Here is a 13,854-nt window from a genome sequence, read left to right as displayed (position 1 = left end):
CCAAAAGGCCAATCACAACGTGACACGTGTCAACATCAGAAGCTAATCATAACGCGATACGTGTCAAAATCAGAAGCCAATCACAACACGACACGTATTAATGTTAAAACAAAGCTAGAAACTCTCTTCTATAAAATGGGAGCTTGAACCTATGTACTTGTGTAAACCTTTCACAATTAATGAGAACTCCTCTACTCCGTGGACGTAACCAATCTGGGTAAACCACGTACATCTTGTGTTTGCTTCCCTGTCTCTATCCATTTACATACTTATCCACACTAGTGACCGGAGCAATCTAGCGAAGGTCACAAACTTAACACTTTTTGTTGTACCAAAGTCCCCACTAATTTTGTGCATCAACATTTGGCGCCGTCTGTGGGAACGACACTTATTCCCACTCTTCAGCTTTGCCAAGTTGGTTTCCACCATTCGTACACTCTCTTTTGACCAGGCATCCCTCACCAACATGAGGAGTGAAGGAAGCCACAACACACAGAATGACACCCTTCTTGCACCTAGTACGAAGTAACGAAAGAATTAAGGAAAGAGGATTGCTCTTCAAGCTAAAGTCGATGACTAGAAGCTCAGAACAACAAGATAGCAATGAAAAATGAGGTCCTCAAGGAGCAGTATAAGAAGCTCTTTGAGACGCTCCACGAAACTAGGCGTACTCAAACACGCAAGCTCGTTGCCCCTGTGGACATCAACCATCATCTGGGTGCCCCCAACTCTGTGGGTCACCTCCTTTCGACATGGGTATCCTTGATGAGGAGCAAGCTAATCATCAAAACATTGATCAACATGAGACTTCTCTCAACTCAGATGCTTCGACCCGAAGCAGAAAAAGTGGAGGAAGACACCTCTTTGCAGAAGGGTTGAAAGGATCGAAAGCCGTTTATCATGACTGCCGAGACTTCCTAAAACAACGTCAAGAGAATCCCTTCCACATATGCTCGAAGATCAATGACCCAAGGGTTTCTGAAAGGCTCGGTCCCCTTCCATGACCCAGGCCAGCTGCCAATCTAGGGAAGGAACAACAGGTCCCAGAGGAACATAAAGGTACAGGGGACTCTGAGGTATTCCAACAGACTCGCCCTAGAAGTCAGTACAGCGAGTCTAAGAAAAAACCACACGTTCTTGCTCAAACTTTCCTACTTCCAAGAGGCGATGGAGACTTACAAAAGAAAATTTCAGTGGTACATGACTCCACTCAGGACCCTCTTATCCTACAGCTTCTTGAAGAAGTAAAAAAGTTGTAGGCCGAAAGTCAGGCCGAGATACCGGACTGGAACCAACCCAGGCCTGGCTCTCTCACAAAAAGGATCATCGACACCCCCCTTCAAGCGAAGACAAAACAAAAGCTTGGTTTACAACTCTATACTGGAAAGGAGGACCCAATTAAACATCTTAACCTCTTTGAGTCCACCATGGCATATCGGAAGCACACCGATGAAGAGCGATGTCTTCTCTTCCCCTCCACCCTCTCTGGCGGAGTTCGAAACTAGTATTGTCGTTTTCCACCTGAGATAGTAGACTCATTTGAGAAACTGAGGAAATTGTTTGTCTCTCAACACATCTTCCAGACCGATCATTTACATTATGTAGATGACTTGTACACTATTCGCCAAAAGTCGGACGAGTCACTACGAGAGTATGCTGGTTGCTTCAGCCATGAGTATTCTCGCTGCGCTGAGGCAGATGACAAGACCGCCCTCAAGGCCTTCACGGCAGGCCTACATGATTGTTTCTTCAAGTACATGATCAATGCCAACACTTGGAAGACTTACTCTGAGGTGATGGCACATGCTTACAACCACGCTTCCGCCGAAGCAAGGACATACCAAGGGAACCCTCATATGGTTAACCCCTATCAACAAGTGGGAAGTGGAAGTCAAGTTCTACCAAGTGAGGAGAAATTGGCCATTCAGACACCCATTACATCATCTTTTGCCTCATTTAGCTACTCGCTAAATCACCAAACGTATTTGTCTCTTGGTAAGAGGAAAGATTTTTACTTTCAGCAAGCCCATTATAACAAGAAGGATAAAAGTTCGTATCAAGATAACCAAGGGTGAACGTACCGTCGACTATTATGACTATGGGGCCAAGCCTCACTCTTTCAAAATGGAGGACTAGGTACTGAAGGAAATGTTATTATAAAAAGGCATACACATTACAAATGTTTTGACTCTCAACCGCTTGAGATCTTTTGTCACACAAGCCATTCGGTAAATATTTAAAGAAGAGGGAATTCAGACAACTTCTTCTGAGTCTTTTGCGTTCCTAGCACTGGAACACTTGGTTTACGCTGACCTACCCTTATACTCCAACTCAGAGCTTCAACATGCGTACTTTGACACAAAGTATGTGATACTAAGTGCTACAACCAACATGGTTCACATATCAAAAGCATGGATCCCTTCATGCATAGCAAAACATTCATAAGCATCACTCATATCAATCAACATATACATCATACATTCCAACACATTCATACATAAACATCATACATTCCAACACATTCATACATAAACATCATACATTCCAACACATCCATACATAAGCCAATTGTGCTTCGAAAGGGTTCAACATACTTTGTGTCTTTGACACTTGTTACAATGTGCCTCGACACCTTACCCTCATTCTCACCAACCAGGTGATGAAATGTACAACCCGTACTCTCCTTTATGCCACAAACCAGGTGATGAAATGTACAACCCGTACTCTAATATCATTTGGCAACTTTCCACTCAAGCCACCAACCAGGTGAAGAAGAAACTCATTTTCATGCCATCAACCAGGTGATGAAATGTACAACCCGTACTCTCATTCATGCCACCAACCAGGTGAAGAAAGAACTCATCCTCGTGCCACCAACCAAGTGATGAAATGTCATGAAAGGTGATGAAGGAACTCACCTTCGTACCACCAACCAAGTGATGAAAGCAACTCACCATTCATTCCACATACCAGAAGACGGGTGGTACAACTTGTACATGTGAACTCCTAGCATTCACAAATAATAAAAAACCCTCAAGCTTGACAACTCAACTAGGGGAGCACTTATGCCCAACAAGAGTTATAGTCACCAACAAAGTCTTATTGCAAGCCAACAACAACTTCAGTGCATGGCATACGAAGATCAAGCTATTCAGCCCTCTTGCATCTGCTTCAGACATTTCCCCTCTGTAACAATGCAAACACTACAACTCGTAGAAAGCCTCACACACTCTTGATTAAGACAGTGTGAAGCAAAACCAATTTATGGTGCCAACAAAAGCTTCATCAATGGAGGGCAACCACAATTCTCAAAAGCTTCTCACACTCTTGATCAAGACAGTGTGAAGCAAAACCAATTTATGGTGCCAACAAAAGCTTCATCAAAGGAGTTCAACCACAATTCTCAAAAGCTTTACACACTATTGATCAAGACAGTGTGAAGCAAAACCAATTTATGGTGCCAACAAGAGCTTCATCAAAGGAGTTCAACCACAATTCTCAAAAGCTTCACACACTCTTGATCAAGACAGTGTGAATCAAAACCAATTTATGTTGTCAACAAGAGCTTCATCAATTGAGGGCAACCACAATTCTCAAAAGCTTCACACACTTTTGATCAAGACAATGTGAAGCAAAACCAATTTATGGTGCCAACAAAAGCTTCATCAAAGGAGTTCAACCACAATTCTCAAAAGCTTCACACACTCTTAATCAAGACAGTGTGAAGCAAAACCAATTTATGGCGCTAACAAATGCTTCATCAATGGAGGGCAACTATAATTCTCAAACCTTCGAAGCAAATTCAAGACTATTCGAAGCAAATTCAATTTATATGGTTCATCCAAACCTTCGACTACTACAAGGTGTGACTTCCATCAAAATCTCTTGCTCAACAGTGTGGAAGAAAAATTTTTATATGTTGTCTCTCCCACATTTTCAAATTTCTAATTTCCCAAAAAAAAAAAGGGAAATTCAACAAAGCTTCATCAATGGAGGACAACTACAAATTCTCAAAAGTTTCACACTATCTTGATCAAGATAGTGTGAAGCAAAATCAATTCGTGGTACCCAATAAAACTTCACCACAAAAGCTTCACCAACAAAAGCTTCATCAATGGAGGACAACTACAAATTCTCAAAAGCTTCACACTATCTTGATCAAGATAGTGTGAAGCAAAATCAATTCATGGTACCCAACAAAAGCTTCAACTCCAAAGCTTCACCTACAAAGCTTCAACTCCAAAGTTTCACCTACAAAAGCTTCACCCACAATAACTTCACCTACAAAAGCTTCACTCATAAAAGCTTCACCAACAAAAGCTTCACCCACAAAAGCTTCACCCACCACAAAAGCTTCACCTATAAAAGCTTCACCAACAAAAACTTCACCCACAAAAGCTTCCCCCACCACAAAAGCTTTACCCACAAAAGCTTCACCAACAAAAGCTTCACCAACAAAAGCTTCACCCACCACAAAAGCCTCACCCACAAAAGCTTCCCCCACCACAAAAGCTTCACCAACAAAAGCTTCACCCACCACAAAAGCTTCACCAACAAAAGCTTCACCCACCACAAAAGATTCACCACAAAAGCTTCCCCCACTACAAAAGCTTCACCCACAAAAGCTTCCCCCACCACAAAAGCTTCACCCATAAAAGCTTCACCAACAAAAGCTTCACCTACCTCAAAAGCTTCATCCACAAAAGCTTCACCTACAAAAGTTTCACCTACAAAGCTTCAACACAAAAGCTTCACCTACAACACTATCTTGATCAAGATAGTGTGAAGCAAAATCAATTCATGGTACCCAACAAAGCTTCGCCTATAAAGCTTAAAATATATATATATATATATATATATATATTCGAAAATTCTAAAATTCTAAAATTCTAAAATTCGAAAATTCTAAAATTCAAAAAAAAAAAAAAATTTGCCTAGGCCTCCTCTTCTTTGGGCCTAACAACTTTCATAACAAATATATATGAAGGAGGAGTTTTGGGCTACCACTTAGAAAGGAAAATGGTGAAGTTTTGTTACTTTGGAAACTTGGCCACTAGCAAGACACCTCCTTCGTCAACTCCCTCGACCGGAGACTTGGGGGACTCCTACCATATGCTATTGCACCTTGATACTCGAAAGTCTCACAACCACTCAGTGACTTGGATTTTTTCAAGTCTCCAACCAAGAAGTTTTCCTCACTCGGGAAATTAAGGGAGCACTACCTCAACCTACATGCTTCACTCACAAAGCTTCAACAAAAGGAAAAATTCAAAGAACTTAGTGAAGAAGGCATTGGTGTATTTAACACAATACGTTGAAATGAAGCAAAGCTTGTTTATTGATATCTCCAATAAGTTACAAATATGTACATATACATGAATCAAAATAAACAAACAAGAGGGAGCCTTCACAAAGGTTGCTCAGGAGAAGTCTCAGCAGTCGGTAGAGCCCCGGAAAAAAAAGGCACCAGAGGGTGATTATTCGGAGCCTCAGTACTTGGCAAAACCCTAGAAGGATGAGGCACCGAAGGTTGATCATTTGGAGCTTTATTACGCGGTACAGCCCCAGAAGACGAAGGCAATAAATGCCTTTGGAACAAACCCACAAACCTCTGATGATCAAGCAAAATCTGACCATTAGATTCCTGCAGCTGGTCGACCTTCCTCTTTATGTTTGTAGCATAGTCATGTGCGAGCCTGTGCAACTGTTTATTCTCATGCTTGAACCCTCTGATCTTCTGTTTGAGACTTATCACTTCAGCCGTCAGTGATTCAACTTGGCGGGTTCGAGCAAATAAGTGTTGGGCCATATTAGACACTGAACCTGCACACTGAACACTGAGAGCCAGATAATCCTTAACAGCCAACTCATCAGACCGTTTGGAAAGTAGTCTGTTATCTTTGGGAGTGAGAGGTTTCTGGCTACCACCGCAGCGGTCATATCATTCTTCATCACAAAGTCCCCAACGATAAGAGGACCAGTAGGGGATAAGAAGGATAGGCGCCATATGTTGTCTTGAGAAGGCATGGCTGCCTCTTCGCCAAAGTTCAAGTCAAAACGACGGTCGGATAGGCCAGACATTCTCAAAAATGATGAAGGAGAAATGAGGTGCAATAAATCTCTGAAGTAAGGGGCAAATTCCTATAAGCAATAACTCTCTGAATGTACTTCTTGCACACAATTGGTGCCCTCATAAAAGAAAGGGCAACATGGTCGTTGGTTCAAAAATCGAAGAGGCACCACTCTCCGGATTTCGAAGAGGCACCACTTTCCACACGCAACATTAGCTCATTGGGTACCATAAATAACTTTGCCAAAAATCTCTGACAAAGTTTAGACACATAAATTTTGAAGGTCCAGCTACCCTACTATTACCCACAAGGGCAAAGGAACAGCACCACTACTTGATAACTAGAAAGTCCCTATGTGTGTTAACCTCTGTGCTCCGTGGCAAGGCAGACTGGCAAAAATGCCCAACCTTTACTCACATTCGAGAAAACACTCCCAATAAGATTGCTTGCTCAAAAATCAAAGAGGCACTGCTCTCCCAATCTCGAGAGCCAGACTCCCAACATGATTACGTGCTCAAAAATAGAAGAGGCACCGCCCTCCGAATCTCAAGAGCTAGACTCCTAACAGGATTACTTTCTCAAAAATCGAAGAGACGCTGCTCTCTGAATCTCAAAAGTCAGACTCCCAATAGGATTGCTTTCTCAAAAATCGAAAAGACATCATTCTCTAAATCTCAAGAGCCAGATCCCTGACAGCATTGCTTGTTCGACAACCGAAGAAGCACTGCTCTTCGAACTTCGAGAGCTAGATTTCCTTGGATAAAGCTTGTCTGCAATCTTCACACGCAACATCAGCTTTCCAGATACCACAGACCATTTTTTCAAAGTGCTCTGACAAAGTTAAAACACGTAAAGCTTGCAGCTCCCACTACATTGCTATGACCAAGAAGGTTAAAGGAATATCATTATTACTTGTTGTTAGAAAGACTCGTATATATGTCGACCTCCATCATCCACAACCAGGCAGACCTGCAAATAAATAAAAAATGCTCAACTTTTCTTCACATCCAAGAGGGCACTTTCAGCAGAGTCTCTCGAAATACCCAGCTTCTTTCCCCCCCCCCGACAATACCTCTGCAAACAAGCCACACCAGAACAAGAATATCTCATATCATCAGAGTTAAAAGCAAGAGTATCTCATATCATGCTTTTTCCCTGTCTTTTCCTTTGGCATTGTTCTTACCTGCAAGACAATAAGAAAGAAAGCAATCAGTCAGCACTTAGAATCAAGCTTCCAGTTAGGAACTGACTGCCTAGAACCTTTTGCCTGATTACTTACCTAACATTGCTCTCAAGTACTCATCTTCAACATTTTATGCTTCAAGAGAAGATACCACATATGCCTGAGGAACAGATAGGGCAAGTGAGAAGAATACAAGGAAGCATGTGGAGACAAGCGTAACAGAACACGTGCCGATACATCCACTACATTGTCAACAGCAAAAGTATCACATATCATCAGGGTCGAATGTACTCTAGATTTGATGGACTTGTTTTGACCCTCAAATTCTTGAGTCAGCCTCATACTCTGGAGGAAACCTGAAAACCCTCCAGCCCAGTTCAAGAATAAGTCTGTGGAAAGTTACTTCTTCAAAAGAAAAAGTATCTCATATCATCTCTTCTCCTTTTTCTTCTCTTTATCCTTCTTGCTGCCTGCAAGATAGGGAGAATGAGAACAATCAGCCGGAACTCGAAATCAAACTTCTGATCTGGGACTGATTGCTTGGAACTCTAATTGCTTGGAACTCTAATTGCTTACCTTGTTTGTCACATTTTTCGGTAAATCTCTTAGCTCAGCGACTTGGGGGACTCCTACTACATGGTTTGTATCGGGCTTGACCAAGCCTGAAACTAAGTAAGCTTCAAGTCAAATTGATACATTACCTTGTGCATCTCCAGGGGTTAAAAATACCATCCCTGGATGGAGGAAAAGTACTTCCAGAGAAGATGCCACATCTACCTATGAGACAGATAAGGTAAGTGAGGATGATACCACACTTCGGTACTTAGAAGTTTCGTGATTACTCAACGACTTAGATCTTGCAAGTCCCCAACCAAGGAGTTTCCCTCACTCGGGAACTTAGGGGAGCACTGTTTGTACCATACTTGACCAATCCCGAAACTACTAAGTACCGGTCAACGTTATACTGTCAAGCATCTAGAAGAGCTTCCCTTCAACCAGGAGGCCAATCATAGCACGACACGTGTCGACATCAGAAGCCAATCATAACGCAACACGTGTCAACATCAGAAGCCAATCACAACACGACACGTGTCAATGTCAAAACAAAGCTAGAAACTCTCTTCTATAAAAGGAGATCATTCTCCCACAATATTTCCTAATGTCATTTGTACTAAATCATTCACTAGTACTCACTAAAGGGGAGCTTGAACCTATGTACTTGTGTAAACCCTTCACAATTAATGAGAACTCCTCTAGTCCATAGACGTAGCCAATTTGGGTGAACCACGTACATCTTGTGTTTGCTTCCCTGTCTCTATCCATTTACATACTTATCCACACTAGTGACCGGAGCAATCTAGCGAAGGTCATAAACTTAATACTTTCTGTTGTACCAAAGTCCCCACTGATTTTGTGCATCAACAAAAACCATTACTTCGAATTGATGGTCTCTTCGACCAACTTTTGTAATCTGAGCTTTCCTCCATAGCCTGACAAATTCATAGTGGTCTTAAGGATGATTTTCTCATCTGCCTCGGCAGTGAAATTAAATTTTCTAAACACCGACAGTCAGCTTTATACCAAATTGCTCAACTGTTAACCTTGATTTAATTGGTACTTTTCTTAGGAGACGTGATCTTAGTAGATGACATCCTTGCCAATTTCCATAGAGGTTATGGCAGAAGAAAGTTAAATCCTCACAAGGTGTTATAAAATCCAAGATATTCTTGGTCTTGTCAATTTTATCGATAATTTATTAGCGATTTTTCAGCTATAGTGTATTTCCTCACTTATCGACCGAGAGAAGTTAATTCAATTTGGGATGTTGACTATGAATAAAGTTTCTGACAACTGAACTGTTGTTTCACCTTTGTTTTACGCCCTTCGATGACTTTGATCATTTTGGAAATCCATGCTGATGTCTTCTTTGGATGTTTCGGCTATGTAAAGGCAGCATTGCAGAGTATCGCTTATATTTCCCAACATGTAAAACTGTTCGAAATGAACTATCTTATTCATGACCTAGAGTCAATCGGCATCATCTTCATTTGAAAACCGGATGACACTTCTCTATGGAGAAGCGTTTCCAAAATCTTTATCAACCTTAGAAATCTCAAATACATCTTCATTTGAAGGGAACTAAATCTTTGGTAGTGATGATGGAAGAATCAAATCAATGTCTATGACTGCACTATCGTGTATTATCTCGGTTGTGCAAACATAAATACTATTTACCATAACAAAAGACATATCTACCCTTGAACATCTTTAGCTTGTCCTGTTCCATTCTAGTTGGGATTCAGGAGTATTGATATGACGTTATCTACGAATCCTCAAGAAATCGTTCCTATGGTTATAATCACTTACTGTATTTGAAAAAATGGGAAATATCACCATAATCTCCCAGTATGAGGTATCTTGTACATATGGATGTTATGATGATGTTTCGGTGATTATCTATCAACTTGACAAGTCAGCTCACCTTCCGTTGGTCCGGAATGACTACACTTTGGACCACTTATCAAAATTTCTCATTCTTAAATTTACCGGATTTTCTGACAGTCCGATCAACATTTACTCTGATTATGATTCCATATTTACCTCTTGGTGCTGGAATGCATTCCAGTCAATCTTGGGTCCGTGTCTACCCTACTACACTTTGTATTATTCTTGAAACAGATAAACCGTCTAAAAGAATTGCTCTGACCTTGAAATTTTAGTTGTGATCATTAATTTCTCAATCACCCAACAAATACTTTGCTAAACGAATCTTAATCGTTGGTGATTGAATGTCCCATAAACTACCGAGATAGCGAGATGTTATGCATTAATCCCAGTCACCTTATATTTTAGATTTGATAGACTTGTTTTGACCCTCAGATTCTTGAGTGTTCTTTTAGTCTTCTCTACATAGCTTTTTTGCTAAATTTGAGAGAAATTCAATGTGAATCTTTTCACTATGGCATTGTAGGCTACAAAGTTTGGCTATATGGGTGCAGGTCACTACTATACCTCACTAGGGCTGGGCAAACGGGTCCTGGACCCGCGGGTAGGGGCGGGTAATACGGGTACGGGGCGGGTACGGGCCGGTTCTTAGTTTTGGAAAAATAGAACGGGGCGGGGCGGGCCGGGTAATTGAAGTTTTAGGGGCGGGCCGGTTCCAAAATTATAGGATCCGCGGGTACCCGGACCGGCCCGTTTGTATTAGATTGGACGGAAGAGATTTAATATCATCTTTCCATCCAATCTCAACCGTCAGTTCAATTTCAACCCTAGCCAAACCTTCCCCGGTCCCGAGTTCCAGAAGCATCCTCAGCCTCCCTCAGCAGCCTCACAGTCTCTCGGATTTTCAAACTCTCCCTTGACTCCCTCTCCCTGAGTCCCTCTCCCTATCCCTCTTCCTCGAATCCCTCTCCCTATCCCTTCCCTCAACTCCGATTCACAGTGCTCACCTCACCACTCTCACAGCGTTGTCGCGACTTCGACTCACAGTGCTCACCTTAACTCCGACCAACATCATCACCCCCCATCACCACCTCCGCCGTCGCAACCACCATCATCACCCTATCACCACCGTCGAGGACACTGCTACTACCAGTACCAAGGCAAGTACCAACCATCATCCCTCTAAAATTTAGGTAATTTTGAATTAGGTTTTACAGTTTTACTATTAATGTGAATTTTTGGTGTAGGGATTTTTAGGGGTTTTAAGTTAGAATTTGTAGAATTTGTAGATCGATGATTGAGCTATAAAAAATATTCCTCTTTTGATTTTTTTTTTCAGAAAGAGAGGAAATGCTTACGATATTATAGATATTTGAACTCTTCCCTGTGCTGCTCAATGTTTTGTGAATTTTCTCCTGTGATTGATGAAATGAGGTTAAAGGAATCCGTAATAATTGGCTTTGCAATTCAATTTCAGTGCAATAAAAAAAAATCTCTCGGCTCTCTTGTACAGTACGGAGTGAAAGAGCTAGTTTCTTCTCTTGTACAAACTCGTTTAGAAACCCCTAAAAATGTTGGAGAATTGCTCGACGGGATTTCATTTCCCTTCCCAATCTGAAGAAGGAATTGAGGTTTCTGTAGGTTACTGCACCTGATTTCCTTTTAAAATTGAGATTAACTAGAGTCAATAGAAAATTCAAGTTTTAGTCTTTTGATTTATTTGTGCTAGGAAAAGGTGTGAAACCATTGAAGTTGCTGCGTTTCTACATAGCAGATTGAATAGAGTTGGTGTCGAGAATACTGGGAAGCATGTAGTTGTATGTAGTTCACACAGTAGCATGTGTGGTTGCACTCGGCCTCATGTTTCTCATATGAGTAGGACTTGGGAGTGGACAGACAGGCGTAGGTGGTGGTGTGGTGGCGTGGTGACAGTTAGCTTTTGTGGATAGTTTGGATTAGTTTGCTTAATGAGATATGTTGTACATACCTGTTGCTAACAATTTGGGGGACACTATTGAATTTCAATATATGTTTTCGTATCTAGGTATGTATATTATTCTGTAATGTATTTAACAGATAGCATCGATGTTTCATGTATCATACGGCATGTATTCATCATTCATCGTTTCAAGTAGTATATTAGTTTGTGCTATCTCTATTCAAATTTATTCCAGGCTGCAACTTATTAACTTGACTCTGCCTATTGTGTGAAAACTTTTATGTATCACTTGTATTTGAGAGCTCCAACATAAAAGAAGAGGTAGCCATCGGTGGTATGATTTACACACCTATTTAAACAAAGAAAAAACAGAGACAAGTTGATTGCAATTTGCCTAAAAATTGTATTACTCATGATAAAGAGAGGGGAATGATTTACACACACCGATTTATGTATCGTGATTATGTAGCCTAAATTCGTTTCATTGATTTAGATCCTTTTTATTATGTTTAAAATGTGCAAAGTTATGAATGATTCAAATTTTTAGTAATGAGTTGACGTAGTCCCATAAATATTGAGGTAGTGTTGTGAAAAACTGCAATCTGTGCAGTTTGTGCAGTTTGTGAAAAACTGCAATCTGTGCAGTTTTTTCAAACTGCAATCTGTGCAGTTTGAATCTGTGCAGTTTGAAGTGCAGCAAACATTTTTAAACAGGAAAAAAAAAATGGACCCGTGTACCCGGACCGAACCGGTCCGTTTCAACCGGGCCGGGTAAGGTCCGGTTCCTAATTTCAGAATTGTAATGCCCGCCCCGGCCCGCCCCGTCTCCTTTAATTCCGGGTCCGGTCCGGTCCCTTCAAAAATGGGCCCGGCCCGGCCCGTGCCCAGCCCTATACCTCACAGTGATATGTGTTTCATTTTCAGGTTTAGGGAAGTCTTCTTGAAGGCCATGCATACTAAGTTTTTGGTCTAATACCACGTTTCACTCTCAGATTAACGACTAGTCTGAATGAACTATCCGGACTTTAGAGGACATATTGCTTTTGAATGTTTTACAGTTTTAGCCAGTCATGGTAGACACTTACCTTTGTTAGATTTACGTGTAATTGCGGTTAGATTTCTGATTTGGCTATGGTATTGTTTGAGCCTTGGTATAGAGATTTCACACACAGAACATGTTTGACAGATGAGTATTGCGAACATGTATTTGAATGATCGAGATTACGATATAGAAAATTTATTAATATTGTTGATATTATCCGTGAGGTTAGTGCATGAGCACAATCAAGGCTTTGTTTAGACGATGTATGTGTATTTCCCAATGGGGGGCATGATGGTAATATTGTACCTTAGGAAATTTATTACTTGCTTATCAAGACAATAGTGAGTTGTCGATATTACAGGCTGCAGACTGTAATATCAATAACTTATTCGTTGTGTTGTTAAGCAAGTAGACAAGTAGGTCCTTTTACGTTAGCAATTTTATTTGATTATTTAATTAGTTATTTATTGTTTGGGCTTGACCCAAAGATACTACACACTTATTATCGGAGTACGTTACACTACAAGTGCGTAGGTGAAATCTTTCTACGTTCGGTTTTTTATTTTAGTAGAATTATTTTAACTTTACTTCACTACATACGTATTTTGACGTTATGTTTTTTATATCTATTTTTGACCTTATATTTTTTTATAAAAGTATTATATTTTGGTATTGTAATGAAAGAGAAGGAAAGTATGAGTTTAGGGGCATGAAAGAGGAATCACTGCACTTCGATCGGGATGGAATGACATTTTCTTTTATGCAACCGCTCTAATTTGATATCTTCTCTACATATTTATTTTTCTGCTATCTTTTCACTATTTTGTATAGCAAATGATTTCAAATTTTGCGGACGAAATTTTTTTAAGGTGGGTAGATTGTGACAACCCGTCCCTAATTCTACGATTTTATAAATTTTAAAAATGTGAATTTACGAAAATGCCATAGAGGCGAGGATGTTGACTTTCGTTGAACAATGTATAGTGAGACGTACAAAATATTTTTTTAGCGTATTTTTGAAGTACTCAACGATACGAACACGTAGGAGCAAACGGATTCGAAATCGGAGCTACGGTTAAAATTTTATGGAACTACAAATCCAAAAAGTACTTTATAAAGATTACTATTTATTATTTTATATATTTCTCATAATTATTATATTATTATTTTAATA

General features: G+C 40.4%; 1 long non-coding RNA gene across 1 annotated transcript; it reads left to right on the top strand.

The window, feature by feature from the left end:
* Positions 1 to 10,397: 10,397 nt before the first annotated feature.
* On the top strand, positions 10,398 to 11,888 carry LOC126597019 (uncharacterized). Its single transcript, XR_007614108.1, has 2 exons — positions 10,398 to 10,892; positions 11,039 to 11,888. It is a non-coding gene; the product is annotated as an uncharacterized LOC126597019 (long non-coding RNA).
* The last annotated feature ends 1,966 nt before the right edge of the window (positions 11,889 to 13,854 follow it).

The sequence above is a fragment of the Malus sylvestris genome, chromosome 13 (assembly GCF_916048215.2).
Source record: "Malus sylvestris chromosome 13, drMalSylv7.2, whole genome shotgun sequence".
NCBI lineage: Eukaryota > Viridiplantae > Streptophyta > Magnoliopsida > Rosales > Rosaceae > Malus > Malus sylvestris.
This window is presented reverse-complemented; position numbering and strand designations above follow the sequence as displayed.